The sequence below is a fragment of the Hyla sarda genome, unplaced genomic scaffold (genome assembly GCF_029499605.1).
Source record: "Hyla sarda isolate aHylSar1 unplaced genomic scaffold, aHylSar1.hap1 scaffold_665, whole genome shotgun sequence".
NCBI classification, from domain to species: Eukaryota; Metazoa; Chordata; class Amphibia; order Anura; family Hylidae; genus Hyla; species Hyla sarda.
In genome coordinates, this window is record NW_026610681.1 from 79,604 (window position 1) to 100,873 (window position 21,270).

A 21,270-nucleotide genomic window follows, 5' to 3' on the forward strand; every position below is an offset into this window, starting at 1 on the left:
GAATAACTGATAATTTATTAGTTTTAAGAGACTCTATTTATTATAGTAATTTTAATAAGAATGCACTTTTTGTGGAATCCATTGATTTTGAAAAAGCTTATGACAGAGTTGCTCATGATTTTATGTTTATGGTTTTAAAGCATATGGGTATTCCTGAGAAGCTACTGTTTGTGATTAAAAGTTTTTATTATGGGGCAACAAGTCAGATTTTAGTCAATGGACATGTGGGGCCGGGTTTTAATATTTTATCAGGAGTACGACAGGGATGCCCACTCTCCCCAATTTTATTCATTTGTGTCATTGAGGCCTTGCTCAAAAATGTACAGAAGGACAAATGTGTGAGTGGTGTTTTTATCCCGGGAAGTAATGGAAGGAATTTGAAGGTTTTAAGTTACATGGATGATGTGGTTTTTACTTGCACTTCCCAAGCTGATCTTAACAGAGTGAATTTGCATGTAAAGATTTTTTGTTGTATTGCTGGTATGAAAGTCAATTGGGGGAAGTGCCAATTGAGTAATTTTGGAAAGCAAGGAAAAGTGGTGGTGGATGGCGTGGATGAGAAGGAAGATATTGAAGTGTTAGGGGTTGTTTTTGAAAAAAATCTAAAAGGAGGGAAAAGTTATGAGAAGTTGGAGGAGAAGATAGAGAAGAAATTATCTTTTTGGAAATTGAGAAACTTGTCTCTTAAAGGTAAAGTTCTGATTTTAAAGGCAGTCATTTTGCCACTACTATTATATACTGCAATGGTTTTCCCACCCGGCAAATTATGGACCAGAAGGATGACAAGGAAGTTGTTTATTTTTTTCTGGGGTTCAAAGATGGAAAAGATGAAGAGGGAGGAAGTGATGAAGAGCGTGAAGAAAGGCGGATATAATTTCCCGGATATTAATCTGTTTTTAAAGACTCATTACTTTCTTTTAATTTATAAAGTGTCTCAGTGCAATAATTGGGTGGCAGACATGAGCAGGTATTTGGCAGGATGGTTGTTTTCCAAATGGGGCTGGTGTGAGAAGGATCTGAGGAGACCAATAGCGCAAGTTATACCTACCTTCTATGTGGTTCTCAGGTCTTTCAGTGATCAATTTGGTTTGAGTTCCCTGGGAAAACCTGAGAAAAAGAAAATTGAAAATGAAATAAGAAAAAATGAGAGATTATATGAAGTACCATTCTGCACTACTGCTCAGTCTGTGAAGATCTGGAATCTTTTTAATGTTAGAGGATTATCGAATAGACAGAGAGATGTAAACTGGATGACTTTTCATGGCTGCCTCCCAACCAGAGCTTTCCTGAATGGACGAGGAATAAGAGTGAGTGAGAAATGTCCAAGAGAGGGTTGTGGAGGCAGGGAGGATACAGTGCACTTATTTTGGAACTGTTTTTATGCAAGAGAATTTTTTATGCTTCTACAGAGGTTTTTTTCTGCAATCACGGGATATGTTGATTTTAATTTTGAGAAGATTTTTATTGGTCAGGATTTTAGCAGGAGAGAGGACACTCGTGAAAGCTGGATTGTATTTTCTGTTTTTAAAGAAGTTTTATGGGATTCTAGAAACCTGCTTGTTTTTAAAAATGTGTGTATTTCTCCAAGGGAGTTGAAGAGACTTTTTTTTGGAAGGTTGTTTATTATTTTTCTATTTGACAAGAAGAGAATGGGAGAGGAAGAGGCTGAAAAGATTTGGAGATACAAGGAATGGAGAAAGTTGTAAGTATCCTGATCAAGGTTTTGAATTTGTGCTTCTCTTATAGTTTTCTTATTGAGATATTTTTCCGCATGATGTTTTTTCAGACTTTGTTTAGAAGTGATGAGTTTTGGTAGGTGACCTGATGATCGCTTGAACAAGTCTGTAACTGAGGAAAAAAAAAAAAAAAAAAAATCTGTTCTTATCAGTTTAATATCTGATACGTCCCCTATCTGGGGACCATATATTAAATGGATTTTTGAGAACGGGGGCCGATTTCGAAGCTTGCTTCCGTCGCCCTATGCATTGACCCGATATGGCAGTATCTTCGGGTACAGTGCACCACCCCCTTACAGGGTTAAAAAGAAAGATTCCTACTTTCATTGCTACCTGCTTGCTGGCTAGCCAGCTAGCCAGCCCTGTGGGCCTTGCTGCTGCTGCAGCCAAAAAACAAAAGGTGGTGCTGCTGCTGCTTCTGCTGCTTCTGCTTCTGCTTGTGTCTGGCCCCTGTTGGAGCGTCCAGGCACAGGACTTCTGCTGCTGCTGACTAAATGGCCTCCTTAATTGGATCATTTGAGTAGCCAGCACACCTGTGCAGGTAGGGCATGACATGATAGGCAGCTGCCTTGATAGCGGGTGGGTGCTGAATGTTCCTAATTGACAAAATAAGATTAATGCTTATGAAGAAATATAAAATCTCATCCCTTCCCCAATATCGCGCCACACCCCTACCCCTTAATTCCCTGGTTGAACGTGATGGACATATGTCTTTTTTCGACCGTACTAACTATGTAACTATGTAACATAACATGGGGGGGGGGGGGGGGGGGGTCTCCTGGCTGTTCACACAGGTGTGTCATTGCTGTACATTGACCATGCATTGCTTCTGTGGTATTGCAAAGGCAAAGACAAATGCTTCCAGCCATCCATTGCACTAATGGATTGGTCATCAGCTGGCTGTCTATGTCCCGCATCAATATAGACCAAAGTACAGAGGGTTAGGCTATGCTATTGTGCACCTACCTGATGCATCAGAAGGTGCGAGGCCCTTGCTAAATTCTGTGCACAGACTTTGAGATCTATGCTTTAGACTGTATCTAAACCTGCTCCAACATGGACTGACATTCTGGCCTACTTTCAGCCGATGCGACTTGTCTGTCGCTGAACAGTCGCTTTTTATGTATTCAGCACCTATGTATAATGTTGTAAAAATGCTCTAGAAGCTAAAGTCGCAGAAATGTCACACATATTTGGCCTGCAACTTTCTGTGCGACAAATTCAGACAGGAAAAATCAGTATAAATCCTTAGAAAATTATCCCCCAGTGTCTCCATCTGCTGGCGGTATTGAATAAGCATTGCTGCACTGATGGGGTATGCATTAGACGAAAAAAAAGAAGAAAAAGAAGAATAATACGCCCAGAAAAGAGGCGAAAAGGAGAAAAACGTAAAAAAACGTGAAAAAAAAGTAAGAGGAAGAGAAGGGAAAAAAAGGTGGAAATGGGTTTAAAAGTGATTTCGGCGGAGAAATATATATATATATATATATATATATATATATATATATATATATATATATGCGCACACACACACATAGATATAAACGTATTCTCCGTTGAGATATTGCAGCCGCTGCTGTGTCCAGGCCCAGGAGCCTTAGCACTGTGCTGTGATGTCACTCAATACCACTGACATCACTAGGTGTAAACAACATCTCTCCTTTGCTGTGTATGTGACTATGGAGCTGTTTGGTGATGTCGTCTATTACGGCCTTCATAGAAGCAACAGGAGATTGTTGCATCCATCTTGAACCCTCAGAACTACAGTGCTATGATGTCACTCACTTCCACAGGCCTTGCAGAGTGTAAACAACAACAACCCAGCTTTGTTGTGTATGTAACCATAGGGATTTGTGATGTCACCTAGAACCTTCACAGCAGCGACAGCTTTATGAGGAGCATCAGCACTGCTCTGCCTGAGCAGAACCATCACCGCCATAGGTTGTCAAATAACCCGGATTTAACCCACACAGGTAAGTCCAATGGGGTGCAGGCATGTCCTCTATGCTTACAGCTTCCCGTGGGTGTTGGTTTGATACCGTTTGGGGACAGCCAAGGAGGCATCTGCAGGCAACAAAGGTAGGTGTGTGCTTGTGTGTGTGTTTCCTATGCAGATCCTAAGCCCAGTGTCACATGCAAGTAGGAGGAGTAAGAAGGGTTCCTGGCAAATCCGGGTTATGGATTGCATTTAAAAAGGCCCCGTGGGAGTGCAATGGGCCCCTGTCTTGCTGCTTAGCAATAATGGTATGGGTTTAGGTTCTGCTGTGTGTACTGGTGGTTGACTGCCCCCCAGCCCAGAGTGTGCATGGAAAATTGTCTGGCAGCCTCCCTGACAGCAAGCAGTGATAGTGCCCATGAAGGGGACCTTGTTGGGCCCGCCCCTTTCACGGTTATCGCTTCTCGGCCTTTTGGCTAAGATCGGGGTTTATTGCCTCGATCGGCGCTGAGGGTGCGAGTGAACTGCGCCGCGACTAGCTGCGTAGGTGATCAAGACTGTGGTACTCGTTACCGACAGATTTGGAAAGATGGCTGGATCCAACATGTCTGCAGTGGAGAAGACCGTACGCATCAAGGTGCTAACCACGGATCGTCTAAGAAACAGCATTGAATACATCGGCCATACCATTGTGGAGCGACTGGCAGGATTTTCCTTGAGCGACCTCTTTTGTGTCCAGGAGAACAAGCGCCAAGGTATTTATGACGTGTCCTTCTTATATGATGCTGACTGCCAGAACTTTTATGAGTGCTTAAAACGGAACAGTGGAAGTGAGGTTTTGCGGGATGTGTCCTTTTATCCCCTTTTTGAAATGGGGACAAAGACTTTGTTTATCCACATGTACAATCCGTTTGTTGATGTCTCTATGATTAAGAACTTCTTGAGCATCTATTGTGAGTCTATTGCTGGTGGTACTAAGCAGACAAGCAGCATTGGTGTATTTAATGGCACGTATAAGTTCTTTGTGAAGTTGCGGCTTGATGGAGATTGCATTGGAGGCGTTAAGCACCCTCCGGCGAACTTTACCATTGCTGGTTTCAGAGGTTATCTCTATTACTACGGACAGCCATCTTTCTGTAGAAATTGTCTATTGTTTGGACATGTGAAGGAGGCCTGCCCTGGCAGTAAGAAATGCAGGAACTGTAAGCAACCGGGGCATGAGGCGGGTGCATGTCCACACCCGAGGACCTGTGACCTATGTGGGGAAGCTGGCCATGTGTACAAGAACTGTCCAGTGTTGAAGAGGAGGGAGGAGGAGAGGAGAATGGAAGAGGAAATGGTGGAGAGGAGGAGGGCAGCTGCAGCTGCGGCTGCAGTGGTTCCTGCAAGAGAGAGCGTTATTATTGGAGAGGTACAGAGTCCTGTGGTGGTAGAGGAGCAAGTGAAGGTGGTGGAGGAGCAAGTGGTGGTGGAGGAGGAGCAAATGGCGGTGCAAGTGGAAGAAGGGGAGATTGAGGATGCTCCCAGTCCCCCGGCTGAGGAGTCGCCGCAAATTGAAGAGTGGTCTTCTTCTGAGGGTGAAGACCGTGAGGAGAGACATAGAGAGAGAGAGGATGACTTTGATCTTTTTCGTCCCCCCAAGAAGACGGCCAGGAAGCTTTCTGGTGGACAGATGGAGTCGACGCTGGTGGCTACGGACAATCGGTATCAACCGCTATCTGAGAGCGACATGGATGCGTGCTCTGCGGGAGAAGCTTCTCCCACACCGCTGAGGAAAGCTACCTAAATAACTTTCTTCTTTTCTGTCAAATTCTTCCTTAGGGTTGTTAAGATGGTGGTATGTCTTTTTTAGTCGGTTCTATAAACGTTAGAGTCTTTAGAAGTAAAGTCAGAAGGACAGTAATTTTGGAGGACTTGGCAGGGAAAAAAGCGGACATTATTTGTTTGCAGGAATGTGGGCTAAATGATATTCCGGGGAAGGGAGAATGGGCTTATGGTCCTGCTGTTTGGTCGGTGTCTGGGCATAATAGGAATGATGGGGTAGGGGTGCTTTTTAAGAGCTTTAAGTTTGAAGTTTGTAGTTATGCGGTAATAGAGGAGGGGAGGTGTATCATGGTGGAGGTTAAGGTGCAGGGGGTTAAATTTAGGTTGATAAATGTGTATGCGCCGGTAAGGAGGGAGGAGCGGGTGGGGTTGTTGGAGGTAATTAAGAGGTTTCTGCCGGGTAAAATACCTTTGGTGTGGGTGGGGGATTTCAACTGTGAAATTAAGGGGAATGTGGATGTATCTGGGAATATTCTTAAAAGTATGGTGTGTGACTTTAAGTTAAAGGATGTGGCTGAAGCGTGTGGAGTGTGTCCTTTGTTAGATACATATTATTCTGATAGTGGAAGTCATAGTTCCAGACTTGATATGTGTTTTGTGTCTAAGGGTGTGTTATGTAAGAATTATATGCAAGAAAAAGTAGGATATTCAGATCATGAGTATGTGTGTTGTGAGTTAGTATTGGATGCAGATTGTGTGAGTGGGAGGGGTGTATGGAAATTAAATGTTAAATTGTTGGAAGTGGAAGGAGTGTATGATAGATATGTTAATAAGTATAGGGGTTGGTGTAAGAAAAAGAATGATTTTCCTGATATATTGTGTTGGTGGGAATGGGTTAAGGGTCAAACAAAAGTTTTCTTTAAAAGAGAGGGATATAAGCGGAATGCTGGGAGGAAGAAGAAGTATGAATGGCTGAATAAAAGATTGGTGTTTCTCAATAAGTTAAAGAAGTATGGCTGGAGTGTGGGTGAGCAGATTGAGGTTGTGAAGAGTGATCTAAAAAATTGGTTGAATGAGAAAGGTAAAGAGTTGATGTATCAAGCAAAACTTGATAAGTTAGAGAAAGATGAGAAATGTTCGAGATATTTCTTTAAAAAAGCTATTGGGAAGAGAGAGGATATGGTAAGAGTGTATGATGATGATGGCTGTCTGGTTAAAGGTAAAGCTGTATTGGGAGTGGTTAAAAATTTTTATGAAGAGTTGTATGCGGTAAAAGATTGTGAAGAGGACTTGCAGGATGAAGTGTTGAGAGTGCTTGATAAGAGGGTGGATGGTAGTGAATATGGGACTCTGATGAGAGAGATTGGAGAGGAGGAAGTGAAGAGGACTGTGGATAGTATGTCAAGAAATAAAACGCCTGGAGAGGATGGGTTGCCTGTTGAATTTTATGCTTGGATTTGGGATGTTGTGAAGGATGATTTGGTGGAAGTGTATAGGTATATGTGGAGGAATGAGAGAATGGTGGAAAGTATGAAGAGTGGAGTGGTTGTGTTGATTTATAAGAAAGGTGATGTGAATGATGTGAGGAATTGGAGGCCGATAACTTTGTTGAATGTAGATTATAAGGTGTTTGCTAAAATAATTACAAATAGGATGAGAGATGTGGTTGAGCAGGTGATTGGAGAAGAACAAGTGTGTGGAGTGCCTGGGAGAAGAATAAATGAAAATTTGTGTTTGTTGAGAGATTTGTTATGGGATAGTATGAGTAGGAAACAGGAGGTTAGAGTGATGTCGATAGATTTTGAAAAGGCGTTTGATCGTCTGTCACATAGGTTTTTGTTTAGAGTATTAGTGAGAATGGGATTCCCGGGTGATTTTGTAAATGTTGTAAGGATGCTGTATGATGGAGTATATAGTAAGGTTTTGATAAATGGTTGGATGTCTGAGAAGGTGAAAGTATGTTCTGGTGTAAGGCAGGGTTGTCCGTTGTCCCCTATGGCTTTTATATGTGCTATGGAGCCATTATTAGAGATGTTGCGGCGGGATAAGTGTGTTAGAGGGTTAAAAATTCCAGGGAGTGGTGGGAGAGAAGTCAAAGTTTTGGCCTACATGGATGATGTGTGTATTTTGGGAGAGTCTGTGGCTGTTATGAGAAGGGCAAAGTTACTAGTTGGATTGTTTTGTGGAGCGTCTGGGTTTAAGGTGAATTGGGACAAAAGTGAGTATAAATGTTTTGGTAGTATGCAAGGAAGTGAGGATGTGGGTATGAAGAATATTGAAGGTGGTATTCAGGTTTTAGGTGTTAAAATGGATGAAAGATTGGATGGGAGAGAAAGTTGGGATGATGTAGAGAAGAGAGTGTCCAAAAAATTGAGTCTTTGGAGGTTGAGAGATTTGTCTATGGTTGGGAAAGTGCTGGTTGTGAAAAGTGTAATATTGCCTATTTTATTGTATGTGGCAATAGTGTTTCCGCCAAGTTATATGGTTTTAAGGAAGTTAAAAAGAATTTTGTTTGTGTTTTTTTGGGGTACAAAAGTGGAAAGAGTGAGGAGAGAAGTTGTGATGAAGGATGGTAGTAAGGGTGGAATGGGATTTCCAAATCTAGATGTGTATTTGGGGGTGAATGTGGTGTTTGCGGTTAGAAGGATGATGAGAGGAGAAAAGAATTTTGCATGTATGTTGAGATATTTAGGTGGGCGTGTGTTATGCAAATTAGGTTGGCTGGAGAGAGATTTGAGAGTGCCTTATGCTTTTGTGTGCCCGAGTTGGTATTTGTATGTGGAAAAGTTTTTGGAGAGTTATAGGTTGATTGGTGTGAGAAAGGAGTTGTTTGAAAGTAAGAAGAATGTGTTTGGGTATGTCGCCGCAAGTGAGGTGGAGTGTCCGATTAATATGGTAAGAGGCCAGGATGTGTCTAAGGTGTGGAAGAGTTTAATGACAGATGGAATATCAAATAGACAGAGAGAGATAGGATGGCAGTGTTTGCATGGAGCCTTACCAGTAAGAGAGTTCCAAAGGAATAGAGGTATTGGAAGGAGTGAAATATGTCCGAGGGAAGATTGTAGTGGGGTTGAAAGTGTGATGCATGTGATTTGGAATTGTGACATGGCTCAGAATGTATGGAGAGGGATAGGTCCGTTGTGTAAGGAGTTGACTGGGATAAATAGGTTGTCATATGAGGTTGTGATGTTTGGTCTTAGTATGATTGGAAGAAAGAATGAAAGAGTGTTGTTTGTGTTGTTGGCGATTGTGAAGGAAGTCTTGTGGGATGTTAGAAATTTATATGTGTTTAAGAGAAAAGATGTGACTGTGGAAGGAAGTTTAAGAATGATTCTGGATAGGTTGTACACCGTTTATTTACATGATAAAAAGAAATTAGGTGAAATAGATGCAGAGGGGATATGGAAATTTTTGAAGTGGAGACATGTTGTAAGGGTGTAATGGTGATGGTATTTGAATTTGTTTTGAATTTGCTTTGAACAAATAAAGAATGACCTAATGATGAGTTAGACTTCACCATGAGTCAAAAATGACGCGTTATCTAAGTGGTGTTTAGTCTAAACCTGAAGGTTTATTAAAAAAAAAAAAAAAAAAAAAAAAATCTGTTCTTATCAGTTTAATATCTGATACGTCCCCTATCTGGGGACCATATATTAAATGGATTTTTGAGAACGGGGGCCGATTTCGAAGCTTGCTTCCGTCGCCCTATGCATTGACCCGATATGGCAGTATCTTCGGGTACAGTGCACCACCCCCTTACAGGGTTAAAAAGAAAGATTCCTACTTTCATTGCTACCTGCTTGCTGGCTAGCCAGCTAGCCAGCCCTGTGGGCCTTGCTGCTGCTGCAGCCAAAAAACAAAAGGTGGTGCTGCTGCTGCTTCTGCTGCTTCTGCTTCTGCTTGTGTCTGGCCCCTGTTGGAGCGTCCAGGCACAGGACTTCTGCTGCTGCTGACTAAATGGCCTCCTTAATTGGATCATTTGAGTAGCCAGCACACCTGTGCAGGTAGGGCATGACATGATAGGCAGCTGCCTTGATAGCGGGTGGGTGCTGAATGTTCCTAATTGACAAAATAAGATTAATGCTTATGAAGAAATATAAAATCTCATCCCTTCCCCAATATCGCGCCACACCCCTACCCCTTAATTCCCTGGTTGAACGTGATGGACATATGTCTTTTTTCGACCGTACTAACTATGTAACTATGTAACATAACATGGGGGGGGGGGGGGGGTCTCCTGGCTGTTCACACAGGTGTGTCATTGCTGTACATTGACCATGCATTGCTTCTGTGGTATTGCAAAGGCAAAGACAAATGCTTCCAGCCATCCATTGCACTAATGGATTGGTCATCAGCTGGCTGCCTATGTCCCGCATCAATATAGACCAAAGTACAGAGGGTTAGGCTATGCTATTGTGCACCTACCTGATGCATCAGAAGGTGCGAGGCCCTTGCTAAATTCTGTGCACAGACTTTGAGATCTATGCTTTAGACTGTATCTAAACCTGCTCCAACATGGACTGACATTCTGGCCTACTTTCAGCCGATGCGACTTGTCTGTCGCTGAACAGTCGCTTTTTATGTATTCAGCACCTATGTATAATGTTGTAAAAATGCTCTAGAAGCTAAAGTCGCAGAAATGTCACACATATTTGGCCTGCAACTTTCTGTGCGACAAATTCAGACAGGAAAAATCAGTATAAATCCTTAGAAAATTATCCCCCAGTGTCTCCATCTGCTGGCGGTATTGAATAAGCATTGCTGCACTGATGGGGTATGCATTAGACGAAAAAAAAGAAGAAAAAGAAGAATAATACGCCCAGAAAAGAGGCGAAAAGGAGAAAAACGTAAAAAAACGTGAAAAAAAAGTAAGAGGAAGAGAAGGGAAAAAAAGGTGGAAATGGGTTTAAAAGTGATTTCGGCGGATTAATATATATATATATATATATATATATGCGCACACACACACATAGATATAAACGTATTCTCCGTTGAGATATTGCAGCCGCTGCTGTGTCCAGGCCCAGGAGCCTTAGCACTGTGCTGTGATGTCACTCAATACCACTGACATCACTAGGTGTAAACAACATCTCTCCTTTGCTGTGTATGTGACTATGGAGCTGTTTGGTGATGTCGTCTATTACGGCCTTCATAGAAGCAACAGGAGATTGTTGCATCCATCTTGAACCCTCAGAACTACAGTGCTATGATGTCACTCACTTCCACAGGCCTTGCAGAGTGTAAACAACAACAACCCAGCTTTGTTGTGTATGTAACCAAAGGGATTTGTGATGTCACCTAGAACCTTCACAGCAGCGACAGCTTTATGAGGAGCATCAGCACTGCTCTGCCTGAGCAGAACCATCACCGCCATAGGTTGTCAAATAACCCGGATTTAACCCACACAGGTAAGTCCAATGGGGTGCAGGCATGTCCTCTATGCTTACAGCTTCCCGTGGGTGTTGGTTTGATACCGTTTGGGGACAGCCAAGGAGGCATCTGCAGGCAACAAAGGTAGGTGTGTGCTTGTGTGTGTGTTTCCTATGCAGATCCTAAGCCCAGTGTCACATGCAAGTAGGAGGAGTAAGAAGGGTTCCTGGCAAATCCGGGTTATGGATTGCATTTAAAAAGGCCCCGTGGGAGTGCAATGGGCCCCTGTCTTGCTGCTTAGCAATAATGGTATGGGTTTAGGTTCTGCTGTGTGTACTGGTGGTTGACTGCCCCCCAGCCCAGAGTGTGCATGGAAAATTGTCTGGCAGCCTCCCTGACAGCAAGCAGTGATAGTGCCCATGAAGGGGACCTTGTTGGGCCCGCCCCTTTCACGGTTATCGCTTCTCGGCCTTTTGGCTAAGATCAAGTGTAGTATCTGTTCTTATCAGTTTAATATCTGATACGTCCCCTATCTGGGGACCATATATTAAATGGATTTTTGAGAACGGGGGCCGATTTCGAAGCTTGCTTCCGTCGCCCTATGCATTGACCCGATATGGCAGTATCTTCGGGTACAGTGCACCACCCCCTTACAGGGTTAAAAAGAAAGATTCCTACTTTCATTGCTACCTGCTTGCTGGCTAGCCAGCTAGCCAGCCCTGTGGGCCTTGCTGCTGCTGCAGCCAAAAAACAAAAGGTGGTGCTGCTGCTGCTTCTGCTGCTTCTGCTTCTGCTTGTGTCTGGCCCCTGTTGGAGCGTCCAGGCACAGGACTTCTGCTGCTGCTGACTAAATGGCCTCCTTAATTGGATCATTTGAGTAGCCAGCACACCTGTGCAGGTAGGGCATGACATGATAGGCAGCTGCCTTGATAGCGGGTGGGTGCTGAATGTTCCTAATTGACAAAATAAGATTAATGCTTATGAAGAAATATAAAATCTCATCCCTTCCCCAATATCGCGCCACACCCCTACCCCTTAATTCCCTGGTTGAACGTGATGGACATATGTCTTTTTTCGACCGTACTAACTATGTAACTATGTAACATAACATGGGGGGGGGGGGGGGGGTCTCCTGGCTGTTCACACAGGTGTGTCATTGCTGTACATTGACCATGCATTGCTTCTGTGGTATTGCAAAGGCAAAGACAAATGCTTCCAGCCATCCATTGCACTAATGGATTGGTCATCAGCTGGCTGTCTATGTCCCGCATCAATATAGACCAAAGTACAGAGGGTTAGGCTATGCTATTGTGCACCTACCTGATGCATCAGAAGGTGCGAGGCCCTTGCTAAATTCTGTGCACAGACTTTGAGATCTATGCTTTAGACTGTATCTAAACCTGCTCCAACATGGACTGACATTCTGGCCTACTTTCAGCCGATGCGACTTGTCTGTCGCTGAACAGTCGCTTTTTATGTATTCAGCACCTATGTATAATGTTGTAAAAATGCTCTAGAAGCTAAAGTCGCAGAAATGTCACACATATTTGGCCTGCAACTTTCTGTGCGACAAATTCAGACAGGAAAAATCAGTATAAATCCTTAGAAAATTATCCCCCAGTGTCTCCATCTGCTGGCGGTATTGAATAAGCATTGCTGCACTGATGGGGTATGCATTAGACGAAAAAAAAGAAGAAAAAGAAGAATAATACGCCCAGAAAAGAGGCGAAAAGGAGAAAAACGTAAAAAAACGTGAAAAAAAAGTAAGAGGAAGAGAAGGGAAAAAAAGGTGGAAATGGGTTTAAAAGTGATTTCGGCGGAGAAATATATATATATATATATATATATATATATATATATATATATGCGCACACACACACATAGATATAAACGTATTCTCCGTTGAGATATTGCAGCCGCTGCTGTGTCCAGGCCCAGGAGCCTTAGCACTGTGCTGTGATGTCACTCAATACCACTGACATCACTAGGTGTAAACAACATCTCTCCTTTGCTGTGTATGTGACTATGGAGCTGTTTGGTGATGTCGTCTATTACGGCCTTCATAGAAGCAACAGGAGATTGTTGCATCCATCTTGAACCCTCAGAACTACAGTGCTATGATGTCACTCACTTCCACAGGCCTTGCAGAGTGTAAACAACAACAACCCAGCTTTGTTGTGTATGTAACCAAAGGGATTTGTGATGTCACCTAGAACCTTCACAGCAGCGACAGCTTTATGAGGAGCATCAGCACTGCTCTGCCTGAGCAGAACCATCACCGCCATAGGTTGTCAAATAACCCGGATTTAACCCACACAGGTAAGTCCAATGGGGTGCAGGCATGTCCTCTATGCTTACAGCTTCCCGTGGGTGTTGGTTTGATACCGTTTGGGGACAGCCAAGGAGGCATCTGCAGGCAACAAAGGTAGGTGTGTGCTTGTGTGTGTGTTTCCTATGCAGATCCTAAGCCCAGTGTCACATGCAAGTAGGAGGAGTAAGAAGGGTTCCTGGCAAATCCGGGTTATGGATTGCATTTAAAAAGGCCCCGTGGGAGTGCAATGGGCCCCTGTCTTGCTGCTTAGCAATAATGGTATGGGTTTAGGTTCTGCTGTGTGTACTGGTGGTTGACTGCCCCCCAGCCCAGAGTGTGCATGGAAAATTGTCTGGCAGCCTCCCTGACAGCAAGCAGTGATAGTGCCCATGAAGGGGACCTTGTTGGGCCCGCCCCTTTCACGGTTATCGCTTCTCGGCCTTTTGGCTAAGATCAAGTGTAGTATCTGTTCTTATCAGTTTAATATCTGATACGTCCCCTATCTGGGGACCATATATTAAATGGATTTTTGAGAACGGGGGCCGATTTCGAAGCTTGCTTCCGTCGCCCTATGCATTGACCCGATATGGCAGTATCTTCGGGTACAGTGCACCACCCCCTTACAGGGTTAAAAAGAAAGATTCCTACTTTCATTGCTACCTGCTTGCTGGCTAGCCAGCTAGCCAGCCCTGTGGGCCTTGCTGCTGCTGCAGCCAAAAAACAAAAGGTGGTGCTGCTGCTGCTTCTGCTGCTTCTGCTTCTGCTTGTGTCTGGCCCCTGTTGGAGCGTCCAGGCACAGGACTTCTGCTGCTGCTGACTAAATGGCCTCCTTAATTGGATCATTTGAGTAGCCAGCACACCTGTGCAGGTAGGGCATGACATGATAGGCAGCTGCCTTGATAGCGGGTGGGTGCTGAATGTTCCTAATTGACAAAATAAGATTAATGCTTATGAAGAAATATAAAATCTCATCCCTTCCCCAATATCGCGCCACACCCCTACCCCTTAATTCCCTGGTTGAACGTGATGGACATATGTCTTTTTTCGACCGTACTAACTATGTAACTATGTAACATAACATGGGGGGGGGGGGGGGGGGTCTCCTGGCTGTTCACACAGGTGTGTCATTGCTGTACATTGACCATGCATTGCTTCTGTGGTATTGCAAAGGCAAAGACAAATGCTTCCAGCCATCCATTGCACTAATGGATTGGTCATCAGCTGGCTGTCTATGTCCCGCATCAATATAGACCAAAGTACAGAGGGTTAGGCTATGCTATTGTGCACCTACCTGATGCATCAGAAGGTGCGAGGCCCTTGCTAAATTCTGTGCACAGACTTTGAGATCTATGCTTTAGACTGTATCTAAACCTGCTCCAACATGGACTGACATTCTGGCCTACTTTCAGCCGATGCGACTTGTCTGTCGCTGAACAGTCGCTTTTTATGTATTCAGCACCTATGTATAATGTTGTAAAAATGCTCTAGAAGCTAAAGTCGCAGAAATGTCACACATATTTGGCCTGCAACTTTCTGTGCGACAAATTCAGACAGGAAAAATCAGTATAAATCCTTAGAAAATTATCCCCCAGTGTCTCCATCTGCTGGCGGTATTGAATAAGCATTGCTGCACTGATGGGGTATGCATTAGACGAAAAAAAAGAAGAAAAAGAAGAATAATACGCCCAGAAAAGAGGCGAAAAGGAGAAAAACGTAAAAAAACGTGAAAAAAAAGTAAGAGGAAGAGAAGGGAAAAAAAGGTGGAAATGGGTTTAAAAGTGATTTCGGCGGAGAAATATATATATATATATATATATATATATATATATATATATGCGCACACACACACATAGATATAAACGTATTCTCCGTTGAGATATTGCAGCCGCTGCTGTGTCCAGGCCCAGGAGCCTTAGCACTGTGCTGTGATGTCACTCAATACCACTGACATCACTAGGTGTAAACAACATCTCTCCTTTGCTGTGTATGTGACTATGGAGCTGTTTGGTGATGTCGTCTATTACGGCCTTCATAGAAGCAACAGGAGATTGTTGCATCCATCTTGAACCCTCAGAACTACAGTGCTATGATGTCACTCACTTCCACAGGCCTTGCAGAGTGTAAACAACAACAACCCAGCTTTGTTGTGTATGTAACCAAAGGGATTTGTGATGTCACCTAGAACCTTCACAGCAGCGACAGCTTTATGAGGAGCATCAGCACTGCTCTGCCTGAGCAGAACCATCACCGCCATAGGTTGTCAAATAACCCGGATTTAACCCACACAGGTAAGTCCAATGGGGTGCAGGCATGTCCTCTATGCTTACAGCTTCCCGTGGGTGTTGGTTTGATACCGTTTGGGGACAGCCAAGGAGGCATCTGCAGGCAACAAAGGTAGGTGTGTGCTTGTGTGTGTGTTTCCTATGCAGATCCTAAGCCCAGTGTCACATGCAAGTAGGAGGAGTAAGAAGGGTTCCTGGCAAATCCGGGTTATGGATTGCATTTAAAAAGGCCCCGTGGGAGTGCAATGGGCCCCTGTCTTGCTGCTTAGCAATAATGGTATGGGTTTAGGTTCTGCTGTGTGTACTGGTGGTTGACTGCCCCCCAGCCCAGAGTGTGCATGGAAAATTGTCTGGCAGCCTCCCTGACAGCAAGCAGTGATAGTGCCCATGAAGGGGACCTTGTTGGGCCCGCCCCTTTCACGGTTATCGCTTCTCGGCCTTTTGGCTAAGATCAAGTGTAGTATCTGTTCTTATCAGTTTAATATCTGATACGTCCCCTATCTGGGGACCATATATTAAATGGATTTTTGAGAACGGGGGCCGATTTCGAAGCTTGCTTCCGTCGCCCTATGCATTGACCCGATATGGCAGTATCTTCGGGTACAGTGCACCACCCCCTTACAGGGTTAAAAAGAAAGATTCCTACTTTCATTGCTACCTGCTTGCTGGCTAGCCAGCTAGCCAGCCCTGTGGGCCTTGCTGCTGCTGCAGCCAAAAAACAAAAGGTGGTGCTGCTGCTGCTTCTGCTGCTTCTGCTTCTGCTTGTGTCTGGCCCCTGTTGGAGCGTCCAGGCACAGGACTTCTGCTGCTGCTGACTAAATGGCCTCCTTAATTGGATCATTTGAGTAGCCAGCACACCTGTGCAGGTAGGGCATGACATGATAGGCAGCTGCCTTGATAGCGGGTGGGTGCTGAATGTTCCTAATTGACAAAATAAGATTAATGCTTATGAAGAAATATAAAATCTCATCCCTTCCCCAATATCGCGCCACACCCCTACCCCTTAATTCCCTGGTTGAACGTGATGGACATATGTCTTTTTTCGACCGTACTAACTATGTAACTATGTAACATAACATGGGGGGGGGGGGGGGGGTCTCCTGGCTGTTCACACAGGTGTGTCATTGCTGTACATTGACCATGCATTGCTTCTGTGGTATTGCAAAGGCAAAGACAAATGCTTCCAGCCATCCATTGCACTAATGGATTGGTCATCAGCTGGCTGTCTATGTCCCGCATCAATATAGACCAAAGTACAGAGGGTTAGGCTATGCTATTGTGCACCTACCTGATGCATCAGAAGGTGCGAGGCCCTTGCTAAATTCTGTGCACAGACTTTGAGATCTATGCTTTAGACTGTATCTAAACCTGCTCCAACATGGACTGACATTCTGGCCTACTTTCAGCCGATGCGACTTGTCTGTCGCTGAACAGTCGCTTTTTATGTATTCAGCACCTATGTATAATGTTGTAAAAATGCTCTAGAAGCTAAAGTCGCAGAAATGTCACACATATTTGGCCTGCAACTTTCTGTGCGACAAATTCAGACAGGAAAAATCAGTATAAATCCTTAGAAAATTATCCCCCAGTGTCTCCATCTGCTGGCGGTATTGAATAAGCATTGCTGCACTGATGGGGTATGCATTAGACGAAAAAAAAGAAGAAAAAGAAGAATAATACGCCCAGAAAAGAGGCGAAAAGGAGAAAAACGTAAAAAAACGTGAAAAAAAAGTAAGAGGAAGAGAAGGGAAAAAAAGGTGGAAATGGGTTTAAAAGTGATTTCGGCGGAGAAATATATATATATATATATATATATATATATATATATATATGCGCACACACACACATAGATATAAACGTATTCTCCGTTGAGATATTGCAGCCGCTGCTGTGTCCAGGCCCAGGAGCCTTAGCACTGTGCTGTGATGTCACTCAATACCACTGACATCACTAGGTGTAAACAACATCTCTCCTTTGCTGTGTATGTGACTATGGAGCTGTTTGGTGATGTCGTCTATTACGGCCTTCATAGAAGCAACAGGAGATTGTTGCATCCATCTTGAACCCTCAGAACTACAGTGCTATGATGTCACTCACTTCCACAGGCCTTGCAGAGTGTAAACAACAACAACCCAGCTTTGTTGTGTATGTAACCATAGGGATTTGTGATGTCACCTAGAACCTTCACAGCAGCGACAGCTTTATGAGGAGCATCAGCACTGCTCTGCCTGAGCAGAACCATCACCGCCATAGGTTGTCAAATAACCCGGATTTAACCCACACAGGTAAGTCCAATGGGGTGCAGGCATGTCCTCTATGCTTACAGCTTCCCGTGGGTGTTGGTTTGATACCGTTTGGGGACAGCCAAGGAGGCATCTGCAGGCAACAAAGGTAGGTGTGTGCTTGTGTGTGTGTTTCCTATGCAGATCCTAAGCCCAGTGTCACATGCAAGTAGGAGGAGTAAGAAGGGTTCCTGGCAAATCCGGGTTATGGATTGCATTTAAAAAGGCCCCGTGGGAGTGCAATGGGCCCCTGTCTTGCTGCTTAGCAATAATGGTATGGGTTTAGGTTCTGCTGTGTGTACTGGTGGTTGACTGCCCCCCAGCCCAGAGTGTGCATGGAAAATTGTCTGGCAGCCTCCCTGACAGCAAGCAGTGATAGTGCCCATGAAGGGGACCTTGTTGGGCCCGCCCCTTTCACGGTTATCGCTTCTCGGCCTTTTGGCTAAGATCAAGTGTAGTATCTGTTCTTATCAGTTTAATATCTGATACGTCCCCTATCTGGGGACCATATATTAAATGGATTTTTGAGAACGGGGGCCGATTTCGAAGCTTGCTTCCGTCGCCCTATGCATTGACCCGATATGGCAGTATCTTCGGGTACAGTGCACCACCCCCTTACAGGGTTAAAAAGAAAGATTCCTACTTTCATTGCTACCTGCTTGCTGGCTAGCCAGCTAGCCAGCCCTGTGGGCCTTGCTGCTGCTGCAGCCAAAAAACAAAAGGTGGTGCTGCTGCTGCTTCTGCTTCTGCTTGTGTCTGGCCCCTGTTGGAGCGTCCAGGCACAGGACTTCTGCTGCTGCTGACTAAATGGCCTCCTTAATTGGATCATTTGAGTAGCCAGCACACCTGTGCAGGTAGGGCATGACATGATAGGCAGCTGCCTTGATAGCGGGTGGGTGCTGAATGTTCCTAATTGACAAAATAAGATTAATGCTTATGAAGAAATATAAAATCTCATCCCTTCCCCAATATCGCGCCACACCCCTACCCCTTAATTCCCTGGTTGAACGTGATGGACATATGTCTTTTTTCGACCGTACTAACTATGTAACTATGTAACATAACATGGGGGGGGGGGGGGGGGGTCTCCTGGCTGTTCACACAGGTGTGTCATTGCTGTACATTGACCATGCATTGCTTCTGTGGTATTGCAAAGGCAAAGACAAATGCTTCCAGCCATCCATTGCACTAATGGATTGGTCATCAGCTGGCTGTCTATGTCCCGCATCAATATAGACCAAAGTACAGAGGGTTAGGCTATGCTATTGTGCACCTACCTGATGCATCAGAAGGTGCGAGGCCCTTGCTAAATTCTGTGCACAGACTTTGAGATCTATGCTTTAGACTGTATCTAAACCTGCTCCAACATGGACTGACATTCTGGCCTACTTTCAGCCGATGCGACTTGTCTGTCGCTGAACAGTCGCTTTTTATGTATTCAGCACCTATGTATAATGTTGTAAAAATGCTCTAGAAGCTAAAGTCGCAGAAATGTCACACATATTTGGCCTGCAACTTTCTGTGCGACAAATTCAGACAGGACAAATCAGTATAAATCCTTAGAAAATTATCCCCCAGTGTCTCCATCTGCTGGCGGTATTGAATAAGCATTGCTGCACTGATGGGGTATGCATTAGACGAAAAAAAAGAAGAAAAAGAAGAATAATACGCCCAGAAAAGAGGCGAAAAGGAGAAAAACGTAAAAAAACGTGAAAAAAAAGTAAGAGGAAGAGAAGGGAAAAAAAGGTGGAAATGGGTTTAAAAGTGATTTCGGCGGAGAAATATATATATATATATATATATATATATATATATATATATGCGCACACACACACATAGATATAAACGTATTCTCCGTTGAGATATTGCAGCCGCTGCTGTGTCCAGGCCCAGGAGCCTTAGCACTGTGCTGTGATGTCACTCAATACCACTGACATCACTAGGTGTAAACAACATCTCTCCTTTGCTGTGTATGTGACTATGGAGCTGTTTGGTGATGTCGTCTATTACGGCCTTCATAGAAGCAACAGGAGATTGTTGCATCCATCTTGAACCCTCAGAACTACAGTGCTATGATGTCACTCACTTCCACAGGCCTTGCAGAGTGTAAACAACAACAACCCAGCTTTGTTGTGTATGTAACCATAGGGATTTGTGATGTCACCTAGAACCTTCACAGCAGCGACAGCTTTATGAGGAGCATCAGCACTTCTCTGCCTGAGCAGAACCATCACCGCCATAGGTTGTCAAATAACCCGGATTTAACCCACACAGGTAAGTCCAATGGGGTGCAGGCATGTCCTCTATGCTTACAGCTTCCCGTGGGTGTTGGTTTGATACCGTTTGGGGACAGCCAAGGAGGCATCTGCAGGCAACAAAGGTAGGTGTGTGCTTGTGTGTGTGTTTCCTATGCAGATCCTAAGCCCAGTGTCACATGCAAGTAGGAGGAGTAAGAAGGGTTCCTGGCAAATCCGGGTTATGGATTGCATTTAAAAAGGCCCCGTGGGAGTGCAATGGGCCCCTGTCTTGCTGCTTAGCAATAATGGTATGGGTTTAGGTTCTGCTGTGTGTACTGGTGGTTGACTGCCCCCCAGCCCAGAGTGTGCATGGAAAATTGTCTGGCAGCCTCCCTGACAGCAAGCAGTGATAGTGCCCATGAAGGGGACCTTGTTGGGCCCGCCCCTTTCACGGTTATCGCTTCTCGGCCTTTTGGCTAAGATCAAGTGTAGTATCTGTTCTTATCAGTTTAATATCTGATACGTCCCCTATCTGGGGACCATATATTAAATGGATTTTTGAGAACGGGGGCCGATTTCGAAGCTTGCTTCCGTCGCCCTATGCATTGACCCGATATGGCAGTATCTTCGGGTACAGTGCACCACCCCCTTACAGGGTTAAAAAGAAAGATTCCTACTTTCATTGCTACCTGCTTGCTGGCTAGCCAGCTAGCCAGCCCTGTGGGCCTTGCTGCTGCTGCAGCCAAAAAACAAAAGGTGGTGCTGCTGCTGCTTCTGCTGCTTCTGCTTCTGCTTGTGTCTGGCCCCTGTTGGAGCGTCCAGGCACAGGACTTCTGCTGCTGCTGACTAAATGGCCTCCTTAATTGGATCATTTGAGTAGCCAGCACACCTGTGCAGGTAGGGCATGACATGATAGGCAGCTGCCTTGATAGCGGGTGGGTGCTGAATGTTCCTAATTGACAAAATAAGATTAATGCTTATGAAGAAATATAAAATCTCATCCCTTCCCCAATATCGCGCCACACCCCTACCCCTTAATTCCCTGGTTGAACGTGATGGACATATGTCTTTTTTCGACCGTACTAACTATGTAACTATGTAACATAACATGGGGGGGGGGGGGGGGGGTCTCCTGGCTGTTCACACAGGTGTGTCATTGCTGTACATTGACCATGCATTGCTTCTGTGGTATTGCAAAGGCAAAGACAAATGCTTCCAGCCATCCATTGCACTAATGGATTGGTCATCAGCTGGCTGCCTATGTCCCGCATCAATATAGACCAAAGTACAGAGGGTTAGGCTATGCTATTGTGCACCTACCTGATGCATCAGAAGGTGCGAGGCCCTTGCTA

The 21,270-nt window shown here is 44.6% G+C and overlaps 7 non-coding genes across 7 annotated transcripts; all 7 read left to right on the forward strand.

Annotated features, from left to right (window-relative positions):
• The first annotated feature begins 1,827 nt into the window (after nucleotides 1-1,827).
• LOC130342983 (U2 spliceosomal RNA) lies at nucleotides 1,828-2,027 on the forward strand. The gene has a single exon (XR_008882428.1). It is a non-coding gene; the product is annotated as a U2 spliceosomal RNA (small nuclear RNA).
• A 6,975-nt stretch (nucleotides 2,028-9,002) lies between these two features.
• LOC130342988 (U2 spliceosomal RNA) lies at nucleotides 9,003-9,190 on the forward strand. The gene has a single exon (XR_008882431.1). It is a non-coding gene; the product is annotated as a U2 spliceosomal RNA (small nuclear RNA).
• A 2,073-nt stretch (nucleotides 9,191-11,263) lies between these two features.
• Nucleotides 11,264-11,454, forward strand: LOC130343005 (U2 spliceosomal RNA). The gene has a single exon (XR_008882440.1). It is a non-coding gene; the product is annotated as a U2 spliceosomal RNA (small nuclear RNA).
• Nucleotides 11,455-13,544: 2,090 nt separating this feature from the next.
• On the forward strand, nucleotides 13,545-13,735 carry LOC130343006 (U2 spliceosomal RNA). Its single transcript, XR_008882441.1, has one exon. It is a non-coding gene; the product is annotated as a U2 spliceosomal RNA (small nuclear RNA).
• A 2,089-nt stretch (nucleotides 13,736-15,824) lies between these two features.
• On the forward strand, nucleotides 15,825-16,015 carry LOC130343009 (U2 spliceosomal RNA). Its single transcript, XR_008882443.1, has one exon. It is a non-coding gene; the product is annotated as a U2 spliceosomal RNA (small nuclear RNA).
• A 2,088-nt stretch (nucleotides 16,016-18,103) lies between these two features.
• Nucleotides 18,104-18,294, forward strand: LOC130343010 (U2 spliceosomal RNA). The gene has a single exon (XR_008882444.1). It is a non-coding gene; the product is annotated as a U2 spliceosomal RNA (small nuclear RNA).
• A 2,080-nt stretch (nucleotides 18,295-20,374) lies between these two features.
• On the forward strand, nucleotides 20,375-20,565 carry LOC130343011 (U2 spliceosomal RNA). Its single transcript, XR_008882445.1, has one exon. It is a non-coding gene; the product is annotated as a U2 spliceosomal RNA (small nuclear RNA).
• The last annotated feature ends 705 nt before the right edge of the window (nucleotides 20,566-21,270 follow it).